We start from the raw sequence: 17,782 nt of genomic DNA on the forward strand, positions 1-17,782 counted from the left end.
CTGGCTCCTTGGTGCACAGGGATGGACTGAGAAGCAGCCTGTTTCCCCACCTCCTGACCTGGGAGGCTCTGTGACACTCTCCACTCCAGCATGAGAGACCCAGTGAAGGGGTGGGCTCCTGCCACAGCACTGGCCCTTCCGGTTGTCCTTCTGACCTCGTTCATGCCTCTGTGCTATTTGTATACCTGCCTGTCTCCTCCACTAGCTAACAAACTCCTCATTTCTCTTTATATTAGAAAATATTTAATACGCTGTTTTGCATATGATAATGCTCAAAACGGTTGGTGGTTTCTGAGCTGCAGAAAAAGCTGAGCTGCAGAAAGTTAGACCAGGTCCCCAAGGACTCTGGAACACGGTGCCTCACGGGCTCCCCATGCTTAGGAAAGTCTCGTTTGGGACACGATATCAGCTGCAAACAGGAGCCACAGGGTGAGGTAAGGAGACTGGAGGGGGGGTGTGGGGAGTGAAATGTAGAGCTGATCTGGGTCTTAATCATAGTTCTGTCACTGACAATCTGTGGGGCCCTGGCACGGCATTTCTACGGGGCGTAGTGGAACCACAGTGTCACTCTTGCCTCTCCTGTGTAACAACTGTGAGAGAGGCAGCTGGTGTACTGGGTAAATGTTTGGTCCCTAAAGCTGGACTACCTGGGTTTGTGTCCTAGCTCCTCCTCTGCTGCCTGTGACCTTGGGTGTTCATGAAATAGGCCTCCACTGCCTTGTCTGTAAAACATCCCTTCCTGAGCTCACCAGCCTCCATGGAGTGCCCTCCGTGAGACAGGCACTGTTCTAAGTGCTTCACACGTATTCACTCCTTTCCTCCTCGGAAGAGCCCTACTGACCAGGTAGTATTATTACCCATTTACCAATGGTGCAACTGAAGCACAGAGAGGGGTTAACACGCCCACAGTCACATGCTGCCAGGGCGCACGACTAGCACTTGAACCAGCCAGTCGGGCTCCCTGGGCCTGTTTGTGCAACCAATGTGTCACCACACAGCTTCCTGTCCTGATGAGCCTAAGCTGCTTAGCACGTAAATGCTCAAGAAATGTTAGTTGTTAGTAACGATCATTCCTAGTTTCAGTCTCATCTTTAAGTTGGGGCTGATGCCACCTAATTCATGGGAGGAAAGGACACAGAAAAAGCACTAAGCTGTGCACCTGGGGCTGAGATGCCTGGTTTTTTGTCTTTGGTGTCGGCTGCATGGCAAGTGGATGGGCCCCGGGCCCCAGTGACACAGACTTGGGGACCTTCTAGCTTGCACAGTACTTTGCTCATGGCAGATGCTCAAAAATATGGTTTACTCAATTCTCCAGAACTAGAGAACTCCCACCAGTCCTGGAGAGGCTATTTTAGAAGGACTGAGAGGAAGGATACTAAGTGCTTGGACAGAAATAACAATTGATCCCACCCCTGATTTCAGTCCTAGCTCCAGAAAGAAACTCGCTCCTCATGCAATATATAAGCCTCCCAGCAACCTACTTCATGCTGGTTTCGTTGAGCCCATGCATGGATCTTGCTACCTTTGCTCGTGCATGACGGCTGCTGCCCTGTTCTCACTCTGCCTGTGCAGATCAGTAGTGTCTGTCCCAGGCTTCTGGCTGCCACAGGCTGGGGACCTTGTCTACTTGCTCACTGTCAGTGGTGCAATGCCAAGTAGCAGGCTCAAAAACGTCACTTGGCTGATTCAATAGCTGTTGAGTCTGTTGGAGGTGAAGTCTAGTCCTGGTTATTTACCATCTTGATTTCTTCTCTCTCTGCCCCTGTCTGGGGTGGGGCAGCAATTCTGGGTAACTGTGCTTGCTCTGCAGACCAGCCTTTTCTCTCATGTGGACTGTCCCAAAGTCTACATGGGGGAGTAGGGAGGGAGAGGCATGGCTGAGAGCATTCACAGGCCCATTGGTCACTACCACAGCCGCAAAGGCCAACTTGGATTTCTGCAGGAGAAAGCTTACATTTTGATCTCCATCTATCTGATGGTTCTGAATTGGGGTACTGAAGAGAGGAGAATAAATAATCCACTTAAAAGCCCTATCAATCAGAATGCATGGGAAACGGGCCTGTGGTCTGGCTGGAGAGAGAAAGCCTTCCTGGTAGACAGGAGATGGTCTCTCCAGGCCCCTGCCTGAGGAAAAGGAAGGAGTAAATTGATAAGTTGGGGTCTCTGGCACAAGACCACCTGGGTTCTGGTCTGAGCTCTCACCCTTCCCGGCTGTGCTACTGTGGGCAGATTAGTTTTTCTCCCTTCTCAGCTCTCCCATCTGTAAAACAGGACAGATCAGAGCCCCCTCCCTCATAGGTGTGAGGCTTAAACAAATTAATTCATATAGAGCACTTTGGGCAGAGGAGACACTGAGTCTCCTTTAGAAAGCCCCCAATAGATGTGAGCTATTATTCTCTAGAAAAACAGTCCAGAGAAATGGAGAAAAAGAAGTCACTATCAGACGCAGATACAGAGTGTCTTCGTCTAGATGAGCTTGGGTAAAACGCAGCAGCATTTAAACATCTGGGCTGGCACACTGCTAAGATGGCCAACAACAACTCAAGGCCCGAGAAGGGTGAGGAAGAAGGGGATCACAGGGATCTGCAGGAGGGAGCCTGAGAGAGAGGATTCAAGATATCGTTCCAGCCATTAAGGGAAGCAGCTCAGCTTCAGCGTTTGGCATTCCTTAGCTTCTGTGCCTGCACTCACCTCCTCCTGGAGCGGCATCCAACCCAAGGCTCAAGAAACAACATTAAGAAGCCAGAGACAGTGATCCTACCCAGGAGATTGATGAACACGATCTCCCGAGTGGAGGGCAACGTGAATACATCTCAGGACCCACCCTCCCCCTTGGGCGTGCTGTGGTCCACATGTCTGTGTGCTTCCTGTCATGGCGCTGGTGTGGTACTGTTTTGATGTATGTAAAAGTAAGACTACCTTGAATGAAGTTGCTGTTTTCTTCTGAAGTCTGTTTGCAGCCTGTTTAATCCTCCAGGGACATTCTGAATCTGATTCCAAGAATAACTTTGGAAAGTTAATAAAAAATTTTCTGAAAAACACTGGCAAAGAGGAACTTCCACAGTAGCAGACAACTGTATGGGGCTGGCAGAATCCTGGCTCTCAGTGAAATCTTGCAGCGTGGGGCAAAGATTCCAGAGGAAAAGAATTCTGGGAGGAGAGTGTTTTACAGAGGAAGCACTAAGTAAATCCTCACTCATGCAGTGCAAGTTTTGACATGGAAGTCCGTGTTTATAGGGGATCGGGGCCAAAAGGAAGGCCCTGTAGGTTTCCACTAGGCTGCAAGAAAGTGGATATTAAATGAGAAAGGAGGTGTAGGGGAGAGAAAAGAGACCATGTGGAATGAAAACAAACAAACAAAAAAAGAGTAAGTAGAGAAGGATGAAAGAGAGGGAGTGCTAGAGCACGAGAAAATAGAGGGTGTGGGAAGAAGGAATATTTGATCCTCCACCTTCCTCAAACTTTTTTTTATCACAGTATATGCATCTCTAAGAGGCAACTTTATCTTGAGAGACTGATTTCAAACAGCAAGGATGCTCATATTGCTAACATTGCTAATTGACTAATGCTAATTGACTTATATTGTTCAACACTGTGCTTCCCTTGCTAAGTTACTGCTTAAGACCAGGCAGAAAGAAGCCTGGCTAATTACCACATGAGGATGGAATTGTGTGCCTGGAGGAAGAGCAACATCTTTGCCATAGAAACGATAATATTTATTCTGTGCTGGCACTGTGCAAGGTTCTGGGGACGCATATGGCTGTGGGTGAGACCCAGTACCTGCCTTCATGGCAATTACCAGCTAGAGCAGATGACACACGTTAAATGAGCCACTGAGGTTTTTAAAGAGAAAGGTGTCATGTTCATATTTATATTTTACTAAGAGTTCTCTGGCTATGTTGTGGAGAATGCATTAGAAAATGGCAGAGTTGGAGGCAGAGAGACTGGTTAGGGGGTTAGAAGGCTGTTAATAGTAGGTCAGTTGAGAGATGATGGATGCCTGGGAGAGAGAGTAGTAAATGGGGTTAAAAGACATTTGGGGTAGAACTGGCATGAATTGGATATGGATCAGAGGAGAATGGGGTAGGGGCATTACTCACAGTTTCAGACTTGACCAACTGGGTAGAGGGAGTGAAATTTACAGAAATACAGGGCCTAAGGAGAGAAGCAGTCTGTTGGGAAACGATGAGCTCTTTGTTGTGAGGGATACAGTAGATTGAATCACTTGACCTCTGTTCTACACTTCTTCTGGTGGCCCACCCTGTACTCCAGAATCTAGACAGCCCAAAGCTACATGGTTTAGGTCCATCAATCGGCTACACTCACATGAATCTTGAATTCAGAGCAGAGGCGACAGAGTCCAAAGCATCCATCTGGCTGAGTCAAATCTAGCAGCTGTAAGAGCCTCTGAATCAAGTGATTTTGACCACAGCTGCCTGCCAGATGCATCAGAGCTAAGCTTGCATTTGGGACAACAGGCTTCTAATTCCTCAGCTTCTTGCTGTGGCAAAGATAGCACTTCCCCTAGAGGGTTAAATCTGCAGCACTATTCTGGGTGTCATTCCTGGACACCTCGCCTGGAACCTTCTCTAGTCTTTCCAACAATGCTTAAGCATGCAATTCCCTGTAGAAGCCCTTAAAATATCTAGAATGTTTCTGCTTAAAATATCTAGAATGTTCCTGCTATCAGCAACTAAAACTTAACAGATATACTAGAAGCAGTGAGCTTGTAGAACCTGCAAGATATGCAGATATTAATACATGGATGACACTCAGATACATGGGTCTGCAGTTTAGGAGAGAGGACTGGACTGGTAATTTGTGAGTTGTTGGCATACAGATTGTAATGGGTGAGATCACCTGGAGAGATATTGCCAAGAAAGAATTTGAAAGGTGAGAAGAAAGGAGGGCCTAGGACAGAAACTTTGGAAATACCAGTTTTTGAGAGATGGTTAGAAATGTTAGTTGGTCATTGGAGGAAGAGGGCTAAAAGGTAAGAAGAAAACCTACCTTAATATCACAGAAGCCAGAGGTAGAAAGTGGGTCCATAAGAATGGATCAACGTGGCAGATGCTGGAGGAGGTCAGGCAAGGTGAGGGCTGGACATGTCTATTGAATCTGGTCTTTGGTAACCTTGGCAAGAGTTTGATTATAGTGTTGGGAATAGGGTTCAAATTAAAAGGACTTCGGGTTGAGGGAGAGAGAAGGAAATTGATACTGTGGGAGTAGGCAGTCTTTTTAAAGAAGGTTGACCATCTCTAGAGGTGATGTAGGATCAAGACCAAGGGAGGGAGGTTTCTTTGGTTTGTTTTAATGCTTAGTCAAGCTAATTCATCCCTCCCCCCAACCCCGTGAAGCATCAGTGAGATAGTACGTAAAATTGTGATACGTATTTCATCTAAATAATGAATCTTTCATGTTGGAGAAAGAGGCACATGTTTGGTGGTGATGAGATGAAGTCAGGAGAGAGTTGTCTTGGGGGAGATAAAGGAGAGGAGACATTATGTATTTTAATAGCTGTGAAAACATAGGAGGGGGTGTGATCCTGATGCTGGGATAGTTTTAGGCAGGGGAAGGGGTGTAGATGAGGAGATGGCTTTAGATAGAGGAAGGATGGGGCAAAGGGAGCAGGTGCATCAGGAATTAGACGTTGTGAGCAGGAAATCCAGGACATGCAGTCTGATGGTATTTATTCTCTTTGTACAATAATAGACAAAGTTCTCTTTTTGGGGGTTTGTGGAGTGCTGAGGATTGGAGATTTCAGGAGAGTGAATAACGTCTTAATGGTCATTCTGTAGAATGAAAGAGCAAAAGCTCACTAACTTCCCATCACTGTCAGGAGCCTGCTTGGGTTTAACAATGAGGAACTGATGGAGGGATCAATCCATCCTAGAGAGATTGGTTCCAAATACAGTCATTCTGTCCATGATACAGACAGAATAAGGGGGAAGCAAGGGGACAGTCACCCAGCAGACACAGTCAGACACTCTGCTAAATGGGTTGTTGGGGAGGGGAGCAAGAATGTGGGTGGATCATGGCTAGAGCAGGATAGATTTCGCCAGAGAGAAATCTCACCCTCGAGTCATATCTTCTTTGCCAGGAAGAGGAAGCAGCTTGCTTTCTTGGTGAACAAAGGCTTAGCTTGCGTGAACGTCTCTGGAGAGAAATGTTTTTGTACATCAGGCTGGTAATTAAAGGCTCCTAACAAACCAAGTCTCATTACTCAGCTTAAGGAGCTGCCTAGATTGCGTCTGGCACGGTGTCAAGTGTCTGCTCGGCACAAAGCTGAGCTGGAGGTGGCCCCTACCCGGGGAAAGGGCCCAGGCTGGGGGCTCACTGAGACCTGCCTGTCCTGCCTGCCTGCCATCTCCCCATCTGCACCCCTTCCCTTGCACCAGGCTGCACTGATGGGAAACAAGCAGGTCCTCACACTGCTCAGGCTTCATTGTTCTCTTTTCCAGGTATTTAAACAAGCTGTAAAGAACAGGGCCATGTCAGCTGCCTGATTCAGTAAACATTACAATGATTAATTGCTGGGATCTCAGTTGCTGTAGGGAACCCCATGCAGGTTAAGTTCTCTCAGCCTCGAGGAAGGCTGCTGCCAGCCGTTCTTCACTAGCCAGCAGGAAAGTCTGTTAGAATCAAAGTTCAGATAAGGTAACACCATTAGTTCCTTCTCCACAAAATAGAGCTGTGTGGTTTGCACTTCACAAATATTTGTGTAATTAATCACTTTCACTGGGGCATGGGGATAATACCTTAGTTTTGTAAAATGCTTTCAGGTTTGCAAAGTACTTTCCCTCCTATCATCTAAGCCCCTCTTTGCTGTCAGGTGTTATTTCTTATCCAGATTAGTATTAATATTAAAAGCAATCACTACCACCACCACAATAGCCGCTGACTTTTATCAACAGCTTTCTACGTACGGGGCACTGTTTCACGTGCATTACAAGTAGCGTGATCAGTGGCAATTAGGGAAGCCAAAAGAAGGAAAAAGATTATGGGTTTGCTGTGCACAGATGACATTTTGCATGTTAGCCAGGGGGACCCGACAGTGGCATGCATTTTTGTACAGTTCCTTGCTAGGAAAGAGCTTGCTTCCTGCAACTAATTTCAGTATTTCTCATCATTCTTTCCATGGCTCTCAAGATGTTCCACGATGTAGGTCCTTCTCTGTATTATTCTGAACAATCCTACTCACTCTAATGAATAAGAACAGCTAACACGGGACACGTCTCTGTACCAGGCTCTGCTGTGAGCAGTTTCTAGGCATCCTCTCATTTAATCCTCACAACTATCCCATGAGGTGGGTAGAACGATTATCCCTGTTTTCAGATTAGAAAACTGAGGCATAGAGAGGTTAAGTGACATGCCCAAGGTCACTCAGCAAGTAAGTGGCAGGCTGGGAACCTAATCCAGGTGGTCTGGCTCCAGCGCCCACACTCCCGGTCACCATGCTGGGCTGCGTGCCTGATGGACCAGGTCATTCCTTTCAGTCAAGCTTGGCCCCAACTTGAGGAACATGGGTTGGTGAGCCAAGATGAAACCTATTTGCTCTAGAGAGAGGTCAGGTGACCCCCTGAGGAAGCTACTTCTCAGTCTTCAATGTCCAAGTTCATTGCTGTTTTCACTGTACCACGTTGTCACTCCAGGTCTCAGCATCTGAAACCGGAATACCAAAACGTGTTGCAAGAGGCACGGGTCAGCTGCTTTTTTGAAAAATCAGGCTTTTGGGGGTTGGATGGTCACCAATTAAAACTCATTTTTTTTCACTTTCCTCCAAAGAAATGATTGTTTCTCTTATCCAGAAGGGAAGAAACCACCAGAAGCAATAATTTGCCTGGCCCTCCTGCCCTACCCATTGGCCAGCTGTTCTGTGGACGAGAAATGTCCTGACTGCTGGGGCCAGAGCCCTGTTTCCCATGCTCTGCTTTCTGGGTGCTGACTGCCTGCCCTTTGGCTGCCCCACAGCCCCACCTGCTTGGGCTTCCCAGGGGAGCTGGTTTGGGGTGTGGGTGGACCGGGAAGTGAGGTCAGGCACCTGATCCTGGTCCTTCACCTGGGTGCCCTCCTTACGCCGGTATCTTTCAGCAGGAAGGGCAGGGCCCCTTTCATTCTAGACAATGGAATGAAACACACTATCACATGTGTAGTACACAGACAACTGGGTGAATGTTTTCCCTTCGCCAGCAGAGCATGAGACAGTTCTTACACTGCAGAAAGGGTGCTCAGCCTGAGGCCTCCTGGTTTGCTCCCATGAAAATGGAATTAGTGGTTTGTAAAAGCAGAACATTCCCGAAATCATCCCTGAAAGAGCATCATTCACCATCTTATGGGCTACATATTTCATTTGCCCACTTGACTGTCTCTGTAGCTTTATTTGTTCTGAGTTGTTTTTTTAATTCAAGTCACAGCTTATCACCAGTTTTAAAATGTGCCTAGAAGTGGAAAGGGGCTTTTCCTTATAAGAGACCGCCAGCATTGCCAAGGGTGACCTCCACTGTTCCTGCAAACAGACCTGAAACAGCCGGCCACACCCACTTCTGAGCACGTTTGAAGGGCTTAGTAAGTTGGGCCATAGGAACCCCTTGGTGCCACACTCCGCAAATGCTGAGCATTTTCAGATGATCATACATGATGTGGTTGCTAAAGACACAGCTTATGTGAGACCTGAAATGCCACAATTGTTTAAACAGTCCTGAGAAAATGACCCTGAAGTCACAGGTACGGAGAGGAAGTCCATTTCCTCTCCACTTGCAAACCTCCCAGTATGTACACACACACACGCGTGCACGTGCATGCATGCACGCATGCACGCACACACACACACACACACACACACACCACTAATATATCCTGAGGCTATCGAGGCTCCAGAAAGCACCAAAACACCACACTGTGCACAACTTCATTTAATCTAAAACCCTCCAGTTCTCAACCCTGGCTGCACATTACAATCCCTGGGGGATTTTGAAATCCTGATGCCCAGGGCCCACTCCCAGAAGTTCTGACTTAATTGTTCTGGGGTGGGGCAGGGTGGCCAACTGCGCCTGTTTGTCCGGGACTGAGACGTTCCCAGGATGCAGGACGTTGCTAAAATGAAGAACATCCTGAGAATCTGGGACTAGTTGGTCACCATGCGTGGAGATAGTTTCTCTTTGTAAGTGTTCCTAGTGATTCTAATGTGCAGTCAGTGTTGAGAACAACTAGTCTAAACTTACACGCTGAGGACAGGTAACAAGATTTGAGAAAATACTGTTCTTTTGTAGAGGATTCTTTTAAAATGACAACAACGATAATAATAATAATATGAGGCCCTTTGTAAATGAGACTTTCTGACCAAATGGCACCCTTCCCACTCGGTGAGGGTCCCAGGAGAGTCACCACACCCAGGGAGCAGCTTGCCTATTTTCTATTCTCATTGGACTGAAATCCAAACACTGAGCCCCTCTGTTGAAGTGGGGAGGGACCACGGAGTCGATTATTTTACAATTGAAGAAGACCCAGTGCATTCCACGCTGGGTCCCATGAGCTGATGCCGTCTGGCAGAAACACCCAGCAGCTCAGACACTCTTCCTTCACTTTCCAGTTGGCTTTCAAATGACTTGCTTACATCCAACAAGCCTTGTAATAATCACTTGTTTATATCCATCCAACTTTCTCCTGAGTTGCTGAGCTGAGAGTGAGAGAAGAGCATGTGTTTCTGGGAAATTTCTAGATGTGCAGTGATTCTCAACCCTGGTATTGTATTCAATCACCTGGGAGGCTGTTCAAAACCTAGAGCCCATCCCCAGGCCAATTAAGTCAGAATCTCAGCGGCTTGGGAACCAGGCAGTACTTGCTGAAAGCTCCCCAAGTGATTGTAATGTAAAGCCAGGGGTGAGAATCACTGCTTTGGAGCCTGGTTCTCAAAGTGTGGGACCTGAACCAGCTGCTGTCAGCATCACCTGGGAAATTATAAGAAATGCAAATTCTCAGGTCCCATCCTGGACCTACTGAATCAGAAACTGTGGGGATGGGCCCCAGCAGTCAGTTTTAACAAGACTTCTAGGTGATTCTCCTGCACGATAAAGTTTGAGAACCAGTTTAGATGGCAAGATAGTATTTTTGCAAAATCTGCTGCGATACTTAAACTGTTAACTGTTGCCTCTAATTTCCTTGTCTGCAGCAAAACCCAATTTGCTCTTCCTGATGATTCTCACTAATAAAGTGATAAATCTTGGCTCATCTAGGATGAAGAAACACAAAAGATACACCTGAGGCCCTGCTGCTATTTCTGGTCTGGGAACCAACAAAGCAAAAATAATCTTATGAAGCAATGGCGACAAATTATTTGGTCTCCTATAATTAAGGCATCTGTTTTAGTATTGTTTTATAAAGTTTCTAGTCTTTACTTATTGTTTCTTTATCTATCAAGCTTGGAGCAGCCAGAAAAAATTATGCCCCAAACAGTTTTAGAGAGATACTTGGTTGGAGTTCCCTAGAGAAATCTATGATACTATAGGAAGGGGTGATTATGATGCAGAATTGAGGGTAGAGAGCCTAAATTCGCTCTAAGAGAGAAGGGTTGAGGCAGGCACCGCAGGAGGGAGGAGAGGGTGGTCATCAGTAAGCTGAGTCAAGAGACGCAAAAGCTGAGACGACTTGTTCTCCAATCTGGAGAGTTACTGAAATTTTAGGATCTGAGATCTGCCCCAAGAGTTACTGAGGGGCACAGATGAGTGATTTTGCATTGGGGAATTTCAGACCTCCTATTCCTTACTCACCCCCTCTAATTTATAGAACTAAATAACAGAAAAAGCATTTATAAGTTCATACAGTTTGGGTAGCCAGAATGTTATTTTTTTTTCAGTAAAAATCAAAGAATATTAGGTCACCAATTGACACTTATCCAGACAAGTATATCTATTATGTAGTTTAATCCTCATAACAACACTCAGGTGAGTATCATTGGCCCATTTTTCCAAATTAGAAAACTGAGAGTCAGAGATACTAGGCAAGTAACTTAGTCATTAAATGACAGAGCTAAGATTCTAATCCAGGTCCGTCCAACTCTAAGACCTTTGTTTACTTCCTTGGTCCAGAAAGGTATTAATTGGAGCCGAGGGCTGTGTAGCCAGCTGACAGGTCTACATCCAACTACAAACAAAAAGATGAGCCCAGAACTTCATTCCTACAGGTGGACATTATTGAGGGCAATTCTCTACGGTGTTTATATACATCTTGTAACATTTTCTATCCCAGAAAGATGTGGTTTAGCAAAGATAGAGGTCTCTCCAGGGCAAAAGGCAGATTTGTTTCCTGACTAGCATAAAAAAAAGATCCTATCTCCTTCAACAGTAAAGGCTGGGCAAGTTTGGGGTTATAAGATTAGGGGTTTCAACAACTCAATAACAAAAAAACAACCCAATCAAAAAATGGGCATAGGACCTAAATAGACATTTCTCCAAAGAAGACATACAGATGGCCCACAGGCACATGAAAAGATGCTCAACATTGCCAATTTAGAGAAATGCAAATCAAAACTACAATGAGGTATCACCTCACACCGGTCAGAATGGCCATCATTAAAAAGCCTACAAATAATAAATGCTGGAGAGGGTGTGGCGAAAAGGGAACCCTCCTACACTGTTAGTGGGAATCTAAATTGGTGCGGCCACTATGGAAAACAGTATGGAGGTTCCTTAAAAAACTAAAAATAGAACTACCATATGACCTAGCAATCCCACTCCTGGGCATATATCTGGAGAAAACTCTAAATTCGAAAAGATACATGCAACCCAGTGTTCACAGCAGCACTATTTACAATAGCCAAGACATGGAAGCACCATAAATGTCCATTGACAAATGAATGAATAAAGATGTCGTGTATATATATATAATAGAATATTGTATATATATACAATATATATAATATCAGCCATAAAAAAGAATGAAATAATGCCATTTGCAGCAACATGGATGGACCTAGAGATTATCATACTAGTGAAATAAGTCATACAGAGACAAGTATCATATGATATCAGTTATATGTGGAATCTAAAATATGATACAAATGAACTTATTTATGAAACAGAAACAGACTCACAGACATGGAAAACAAACCTATGGTTATCAAAGGGAAAAGGCAGGGGAGGGATAAATTAGGAGTTTGGGATTAGCACATATAAACTACTATATATAGAATATACAAAAAGGTCCTACTATATAACCCAGGGAAGTATATTTAATATATTGTAATAAACCATAATGGAAAAGAATATGGAAAAGAATATATATGTATAACTGAATCTCTTTGCTGTACCCTAGAAAATAACTTAACATTGTAAATCAACTATACTTCAGTTAAAAAAAAAAGATTAGGGAGTACAGCTCAAGGTTCCTAAGTTGTGACAGGCCCACTGGGTGCACAGCATCTGTTCACCTGGGCCTGCCTCTGAATTGCCCCCATGGGACTTAGAAGCCAAGGAGAACCAGTATTGTCATGACTAATAAAGTTTTTTGCGTCTGGCCCAGGAGTCTTGTATCTTCTTCCAGCATCTACGAAACCATGGCAGGCTAACCTAGCTTGCAAGCAGGGGAAAGTCTCAGAGCCTTGGCAGTTCCTGACATTGACTCCTAACCTGAGTATTACACATACCAGCACACTGTGCTCCTTCCCGCCTCTCAGTGCTGAGTGGATGCAGCCAGCTCCCTGGAGCTCACCTGTTGGAACCTTCTCACCATTCTGCTGCTTCCCCATCCATCCTGCTGTGATTACTGAATCTAAGCAGTGACTAGAATTGACAGGTGGGAATTAGGAAGATAGCCTTGGCAGATGTCAAATTCAAAAAGACCTGAGACTCTCACATGTGCACCAAACCGAAACACCAGTGCCCTGGAACCACAGCTTGAAAGTGACGTTAGTTGTTTAGGCCACTTTTCACTCAATGTGGCAAACGTTTTTGGAAACTCTTGTCATTAACAAGATGGAAGCTCATACTTAAAAAGGAAAGTGAAAGTGACACAATAGTCACCTACCTGTAATTTCTTCTCTTTAATCCCAGCCCTGTCCTCTGAAAACACACAGACTAAGATACTACCCCCATGCCTACAGCCCCCAAGTCTTCTCATTCTGGATTAAATATTTTCTGGTCCATTAACCACTTCTCCTTAAGCATAGTGATCAGACCCTTTACGATTCAAGTCATTCTCCTCTGAATATGCTCCATTTTATCCATCTCTTTGTCTAAGTCCTTACAGAAAAGTTATTTGGTCTCTGAATAGGTGATGCCTGCATACAGTACAGAATTCAAAAGATACGAATATGTTTCCTTCCCACTCAACCCCCAGCCACCCACTTCTCTCCTCCAACCCCTATTATTAGTCTCTTGTTCTTTCTTCTAAAGATATCCTCTACAGAGTCGATATTCATTGAATGGGCTGAACACACAGGGTACAACCAGAAGACAGCTTTACATTTTTTTCATTACTACCTTTAAACACAGTGAGCAGAAGTTTGTTTTCTTACTTATTGCTAGCCTATCCGCTGAAACTCTTTAGGCATTAAAAGGCCTATTCTAGCACGAGATTGAAGCCTCAATCTTACATTCAACACAATGCTTCTCTCTTCCTTCCAGCTCAGATGGGACCTTCAGACCAGGGACCAGCAGCGGGGTAGTGGGACATGGTTTGTGGCTGCGCTGTGCATCGATCTCCTCTCTCTGCTGCTTCTGGTTCCTCTAGGGTAAGGGGTGCAGGGGCGGTTAGGGGGGAAGGGCAGAGTCTTGCTCCAAGAGTGCTGTCCTGATAGGTCTTTGATACCTCTGTGACCACTGGCTATGCATCTATGTAGTCTCAAAGCAGAGTACCTAGTAAACACTCAACAAGTAGTAATGAATTTATGAGTAAATGGATGGATAAGCTCAACAAATTAGTAGGTATGTCCAGATTGACAAAAGATCACAAGAAAGACAAACAAAAAATAAGCATTCTGCTTATAGCTCTGCTTACCACAGCAAGGCCCAGAGAGGAGAAATGATAAACGTGTGTTCAGGTTAAAACTTTGTATCAACAATGGCCTTTTGGAAAATGTACTATGCAGGACTGTATTAACATAATACTAGTGTGGAGGATAGTAGAACTCTGTATTAATATCCCTAGTTCTCAGTTTCAAGTTCTCTCATTTTGCATGTAAATAGTAGATATTTTTAAACCCAAAGCCAGATTTTATGTTTATTCTCACTAAATTTTATCCTTTTAGTTTTCTTTTCTTTTTCTTTTTTCTTTTTTTTTTTTTTGCGGTACGCGGGCCTCTCACTGCTGTGGCCTCTCCCACCGTGGAGCACAGGCTCCGGACGCGCAGGCTCAGCGGCCATGGCTCACGGGCCCAGCCGCTCCACGGCATGTGGGATCTTCCCGGACTGAGGCACAAACCCACGTCCCCTGCATCGGCAGGCGGACTCCCAACCACTGCCCCACCAGGGAAGCCCTATCCTTTTAGTTTTGACCTATTGTTTCCCTCTCTTGAAATCTGATACTTACCTATTATCCAATACATAATTGGCCCTCCAAGATTTTTCATCTATAAATATAAGATCACCCATAAGTTTAAGTGAACTACTGAAGATATTGACCAAATTCAAAGCCAATAGAAATCCTCCTCTAGGTTGACATACATTCACTTTGGGCCTCTCACTGTTGTGGCCTCTCCCGCTGCGGAGCACAGGCTCCGGACGCGCAGGCTCAGCAGCCATGGCTCAACGGGCCCAGCCACTCCGCGGCATGTGGGACCTTCCCGGACCGGGGCACGAACCCGTGTTCCCTGCATCAGCAGGCGGACTCTCAACCACTACACCACCAGGGAAGCCCAATAACACTCTTTACCTCCATATCAATTAAGATTAAGTTCAGCTACATGAAACAGAAAAATAAATAAGATAATTTAGTTCTTTCTCACTTAAAGTAAACCGAAAATAGACAGTGCAGAGCTGGTATGGCAACTCTGAAAGATATCAAGGACCAGGGGTTTTCTTTCTTTCATCTCCCTTACATGTGGCTTCTATCTTAAGACCACCTGTGATACTGTGATTTATTAAGAAATATATATTTGGTCACTCAGATGTGACCAAAATATATTCTTCATATATATCTAGTCTTTGTCCACAGTTCTTGACTCACACCTTCTCAGACCCTCTGAATCTCCTAAGTGTTGAGGGTGGCAGAAGTGTCTCTTGGTATGTTAATGAGACGAGTTTTGGATCCTATCTAAGGATGGGAAAGTTCTAATCCTCTAAGCATGTGGAGAACCAACCATGTGATTAGAGGTCTGCCCCCTACCCTCCTGCCCATCAGGGGATGGGAGAGGACATGGAGGTTGAATCGATTGCTGATGGCCAATGAGTTAGTCATTCATGCCTTTGTAATGAAGCTTTTATAAAAACTTAAGAGTAAACAGTTCAGAGAGCTTCTGGGTTGGTGAACACATGGACATTTGGGGAGAGTGGTGGGCCTCGAGAGAACATGGAAGCTCTGTGTCCCTTCCTACATATCTTGCCCTATGCATCTCATCCCTCTAGCTGTTTCTAAGTTATATCCTTTTGCTATAAACTGGTGATCTGTTAAGTAAAATGTTTAAGTTCTGTGAGCAACTCTAGCAAATTAATTGAACCTGAGGAGGGGGTCTTGGGAACCTCTGATTTACAGATAGTTGATCAGAAGCACAGGTAGAAACCTGGGCTTGCTACTGGTGTCTGAAGTGGGGGAGGGCAGTCTTGTAGGACTGAGCCCTCCGCCTGTGGAATGTGATGCTATCCCCAAGTAGATAGTGTCAGAACTGAGTTGAATTCTTGGACACCCTGCTGATGTTTGAGAATTACTTGTTGGTGGTGTGGAAAATGCCCCCTCCAACACATTGAAATTGGTCTCAGAACACCAAAAGACCATTTAATGGCTCAAGATAACTGCTGGAGCTCCAGCCATTACATCACTAATCCAGACAATAGGGAGGACAAAGGATAGAAGGAAAATGTATTCCTTCCTTTGAAGGAGTCTTGAGTACATTGGGTTTCTGTTGCTGAGGCAGAAGGAGATAATAGACACTGGGTTGGGCAATTGACAGTATTCCCATGTCAGGCGATAAATTTCACTTAACTGGAACGTAGACTAGTTTCTCCAGAAGGACATGAGAGAAATTGTGTTAAATTCCTTGCAGCTTTCGTTACTAATAAAAAATGAATTCCTAAAGAGATGTAATCTGCTGGCACGTTTACTGGGGCAACAGCTGTGACAAGACAGATGGAGGGCTCTTTAGCCCGGTTCTATTTCTCATACACACCCTGACTTTAAAAGCCTCACCCCACCCCACCCCCAGGAGCAGAGTTTAGTCACTGGAGCTTGTAGGGTTGTGGCTGCACCAGCCCCACCCTCCTCTCACCTCTGCCCTTTTCAGATCCTCTTGGGTCCTGAGGGAACCCCTGAGAAACAGACTCTTGCTCAACCAGTGGGACTGGACTGGATGGTTAAGTAAGATTTCTGACAGATGCTCATTGCAACTGGCTCAAAATTGATCCTGACTGTTTTTCTTAGGAAAAATCCTTGGAGGCAAAGGCAAAGGGGAGGAGGGGAGGAGCACACTACAGGAAGAAGAGGGTGGAGCTGGTGGGGATACAGTTACTCTGGACTTTTCATCTTAACTCCTCAAACTCAACAGCCAGGAGGTTCATCCCCCATCACCCACAGGGTGAGAAAATTTGGGCCCTTCTCTGAGATCAAGGAACTGGGTGTGCAGAAGGTAAGGCTAGCTGTTTTGCAAACTAATCTGCTAAGATTTCTGAGGATTGGAAGAGTCGTTAGAATTGAGGAAAGTCTATTACAACACTTCTCATGCATCAATGTACACACTGATCACAGGGGATCTTGTTAAAATGCAGATTCTGGTTCAGGGGGTCTGGCTGGGTTGAGACCCAACATTTTGCATTTCCAACAAGTATGATATCTGACTAAGCTGTAATTGCTGGAGCCTCCATTAGGGTCATGGCCACTGTTGTGGACTAGAAGTCTGTGTCCCTCGCCCGCCCAAATTCATCTGTTGAAGTCTTAACCACAGGTGTGGCTGTATTTGGAGATGGAGCTGCTAAGGAAGTAATTAAGATGAAATGAATAACTGAATCACTTTGCTGTACACCTGAAACTAACACAACATTGTAAATCAGCTATACTCCAATATAAACTAAAAATTAAAGAAAAAAAAAGATGAGTCATAAGGGGGCCCTGATCCAATAGGATTAGTGTCCTTTTGAGAAGAGATATCAGAGTTCTCTCTCTCTCTTTCTCCCTCTTTTCCTCTCTCTCCCTCCCACCCCCTCTCCCTCCACTCAATCCCAGAGGAAAGGCCACGTGAGAACACGGCAAGAAGGCAGCCATCTACAAGCCAGGAAGAGCGTTCTCACCAGAAACCAACCATGCCAGCACCTTGATCTTGAACTCCCCGCCTCCAGAACTGTGAGGAAATGAATGTGTGTTGTTTCAGCCCCTCAGTCTGTGGTATGTTTTTATGGCAGTCCAAGTAGACGAATACGGCTACTGTGATGTCTGCTCCAGACATTCTGGCCCCATGACGTTTAGGAGTTCTGGAGAATCAGAGACTCCTGTGCTCTAGGACATGACAAGGGACAATCTCAAAGCCCAGGCAGGCTGACTGCTCCCTGTACTATATTTTACCCCACCCTGATGCTTCAATTCACAACTTCATTAGTCAGTGTATATCAACCTTAGCTGCACATTGGAATAATCTAAGAGCTTT

At 45.2% G+C, this 17,782-nt stretch overlaps 1 long non-coding RNA gene across 1 annotated transcript; it reads left to right on the forward strand.

Annotated features, from left to right (window-relative positions):
- Positions 1-222: 222 nt before the first annotated feature.
- LOC137232967 (uncharacterized) lies at positions 223-17,517 on the forward strand. Its single transcript, XR_010947255.1, has 3 exons — positions 223-434; positions 13,620-13,726; positions 17,365-17,517. It is a non-coding gene; the product is annotated as an uncharacterized lncRNA (long non-coding RNA).
- The last annotated feature ends 265 nt before the right edge of the window (positions 17,518-17,782 follow it).

The sequence above is a fragment of the Pseudorca crassidens genome, chromosome 10 (genome assembly GCF_039906515.1).
Source record: "Pseudorca crassidens isolate mPseCra1 chromosome 10, mPseCra1.hap1, whole genome shotgun sequence".
Taxonomy (NCBI): Eukaryota; Metazoa; Chordata; class Mammalia; order Artiodactyla; family Delphinidae; genus Pseudorca; species Pseudorca crassidens.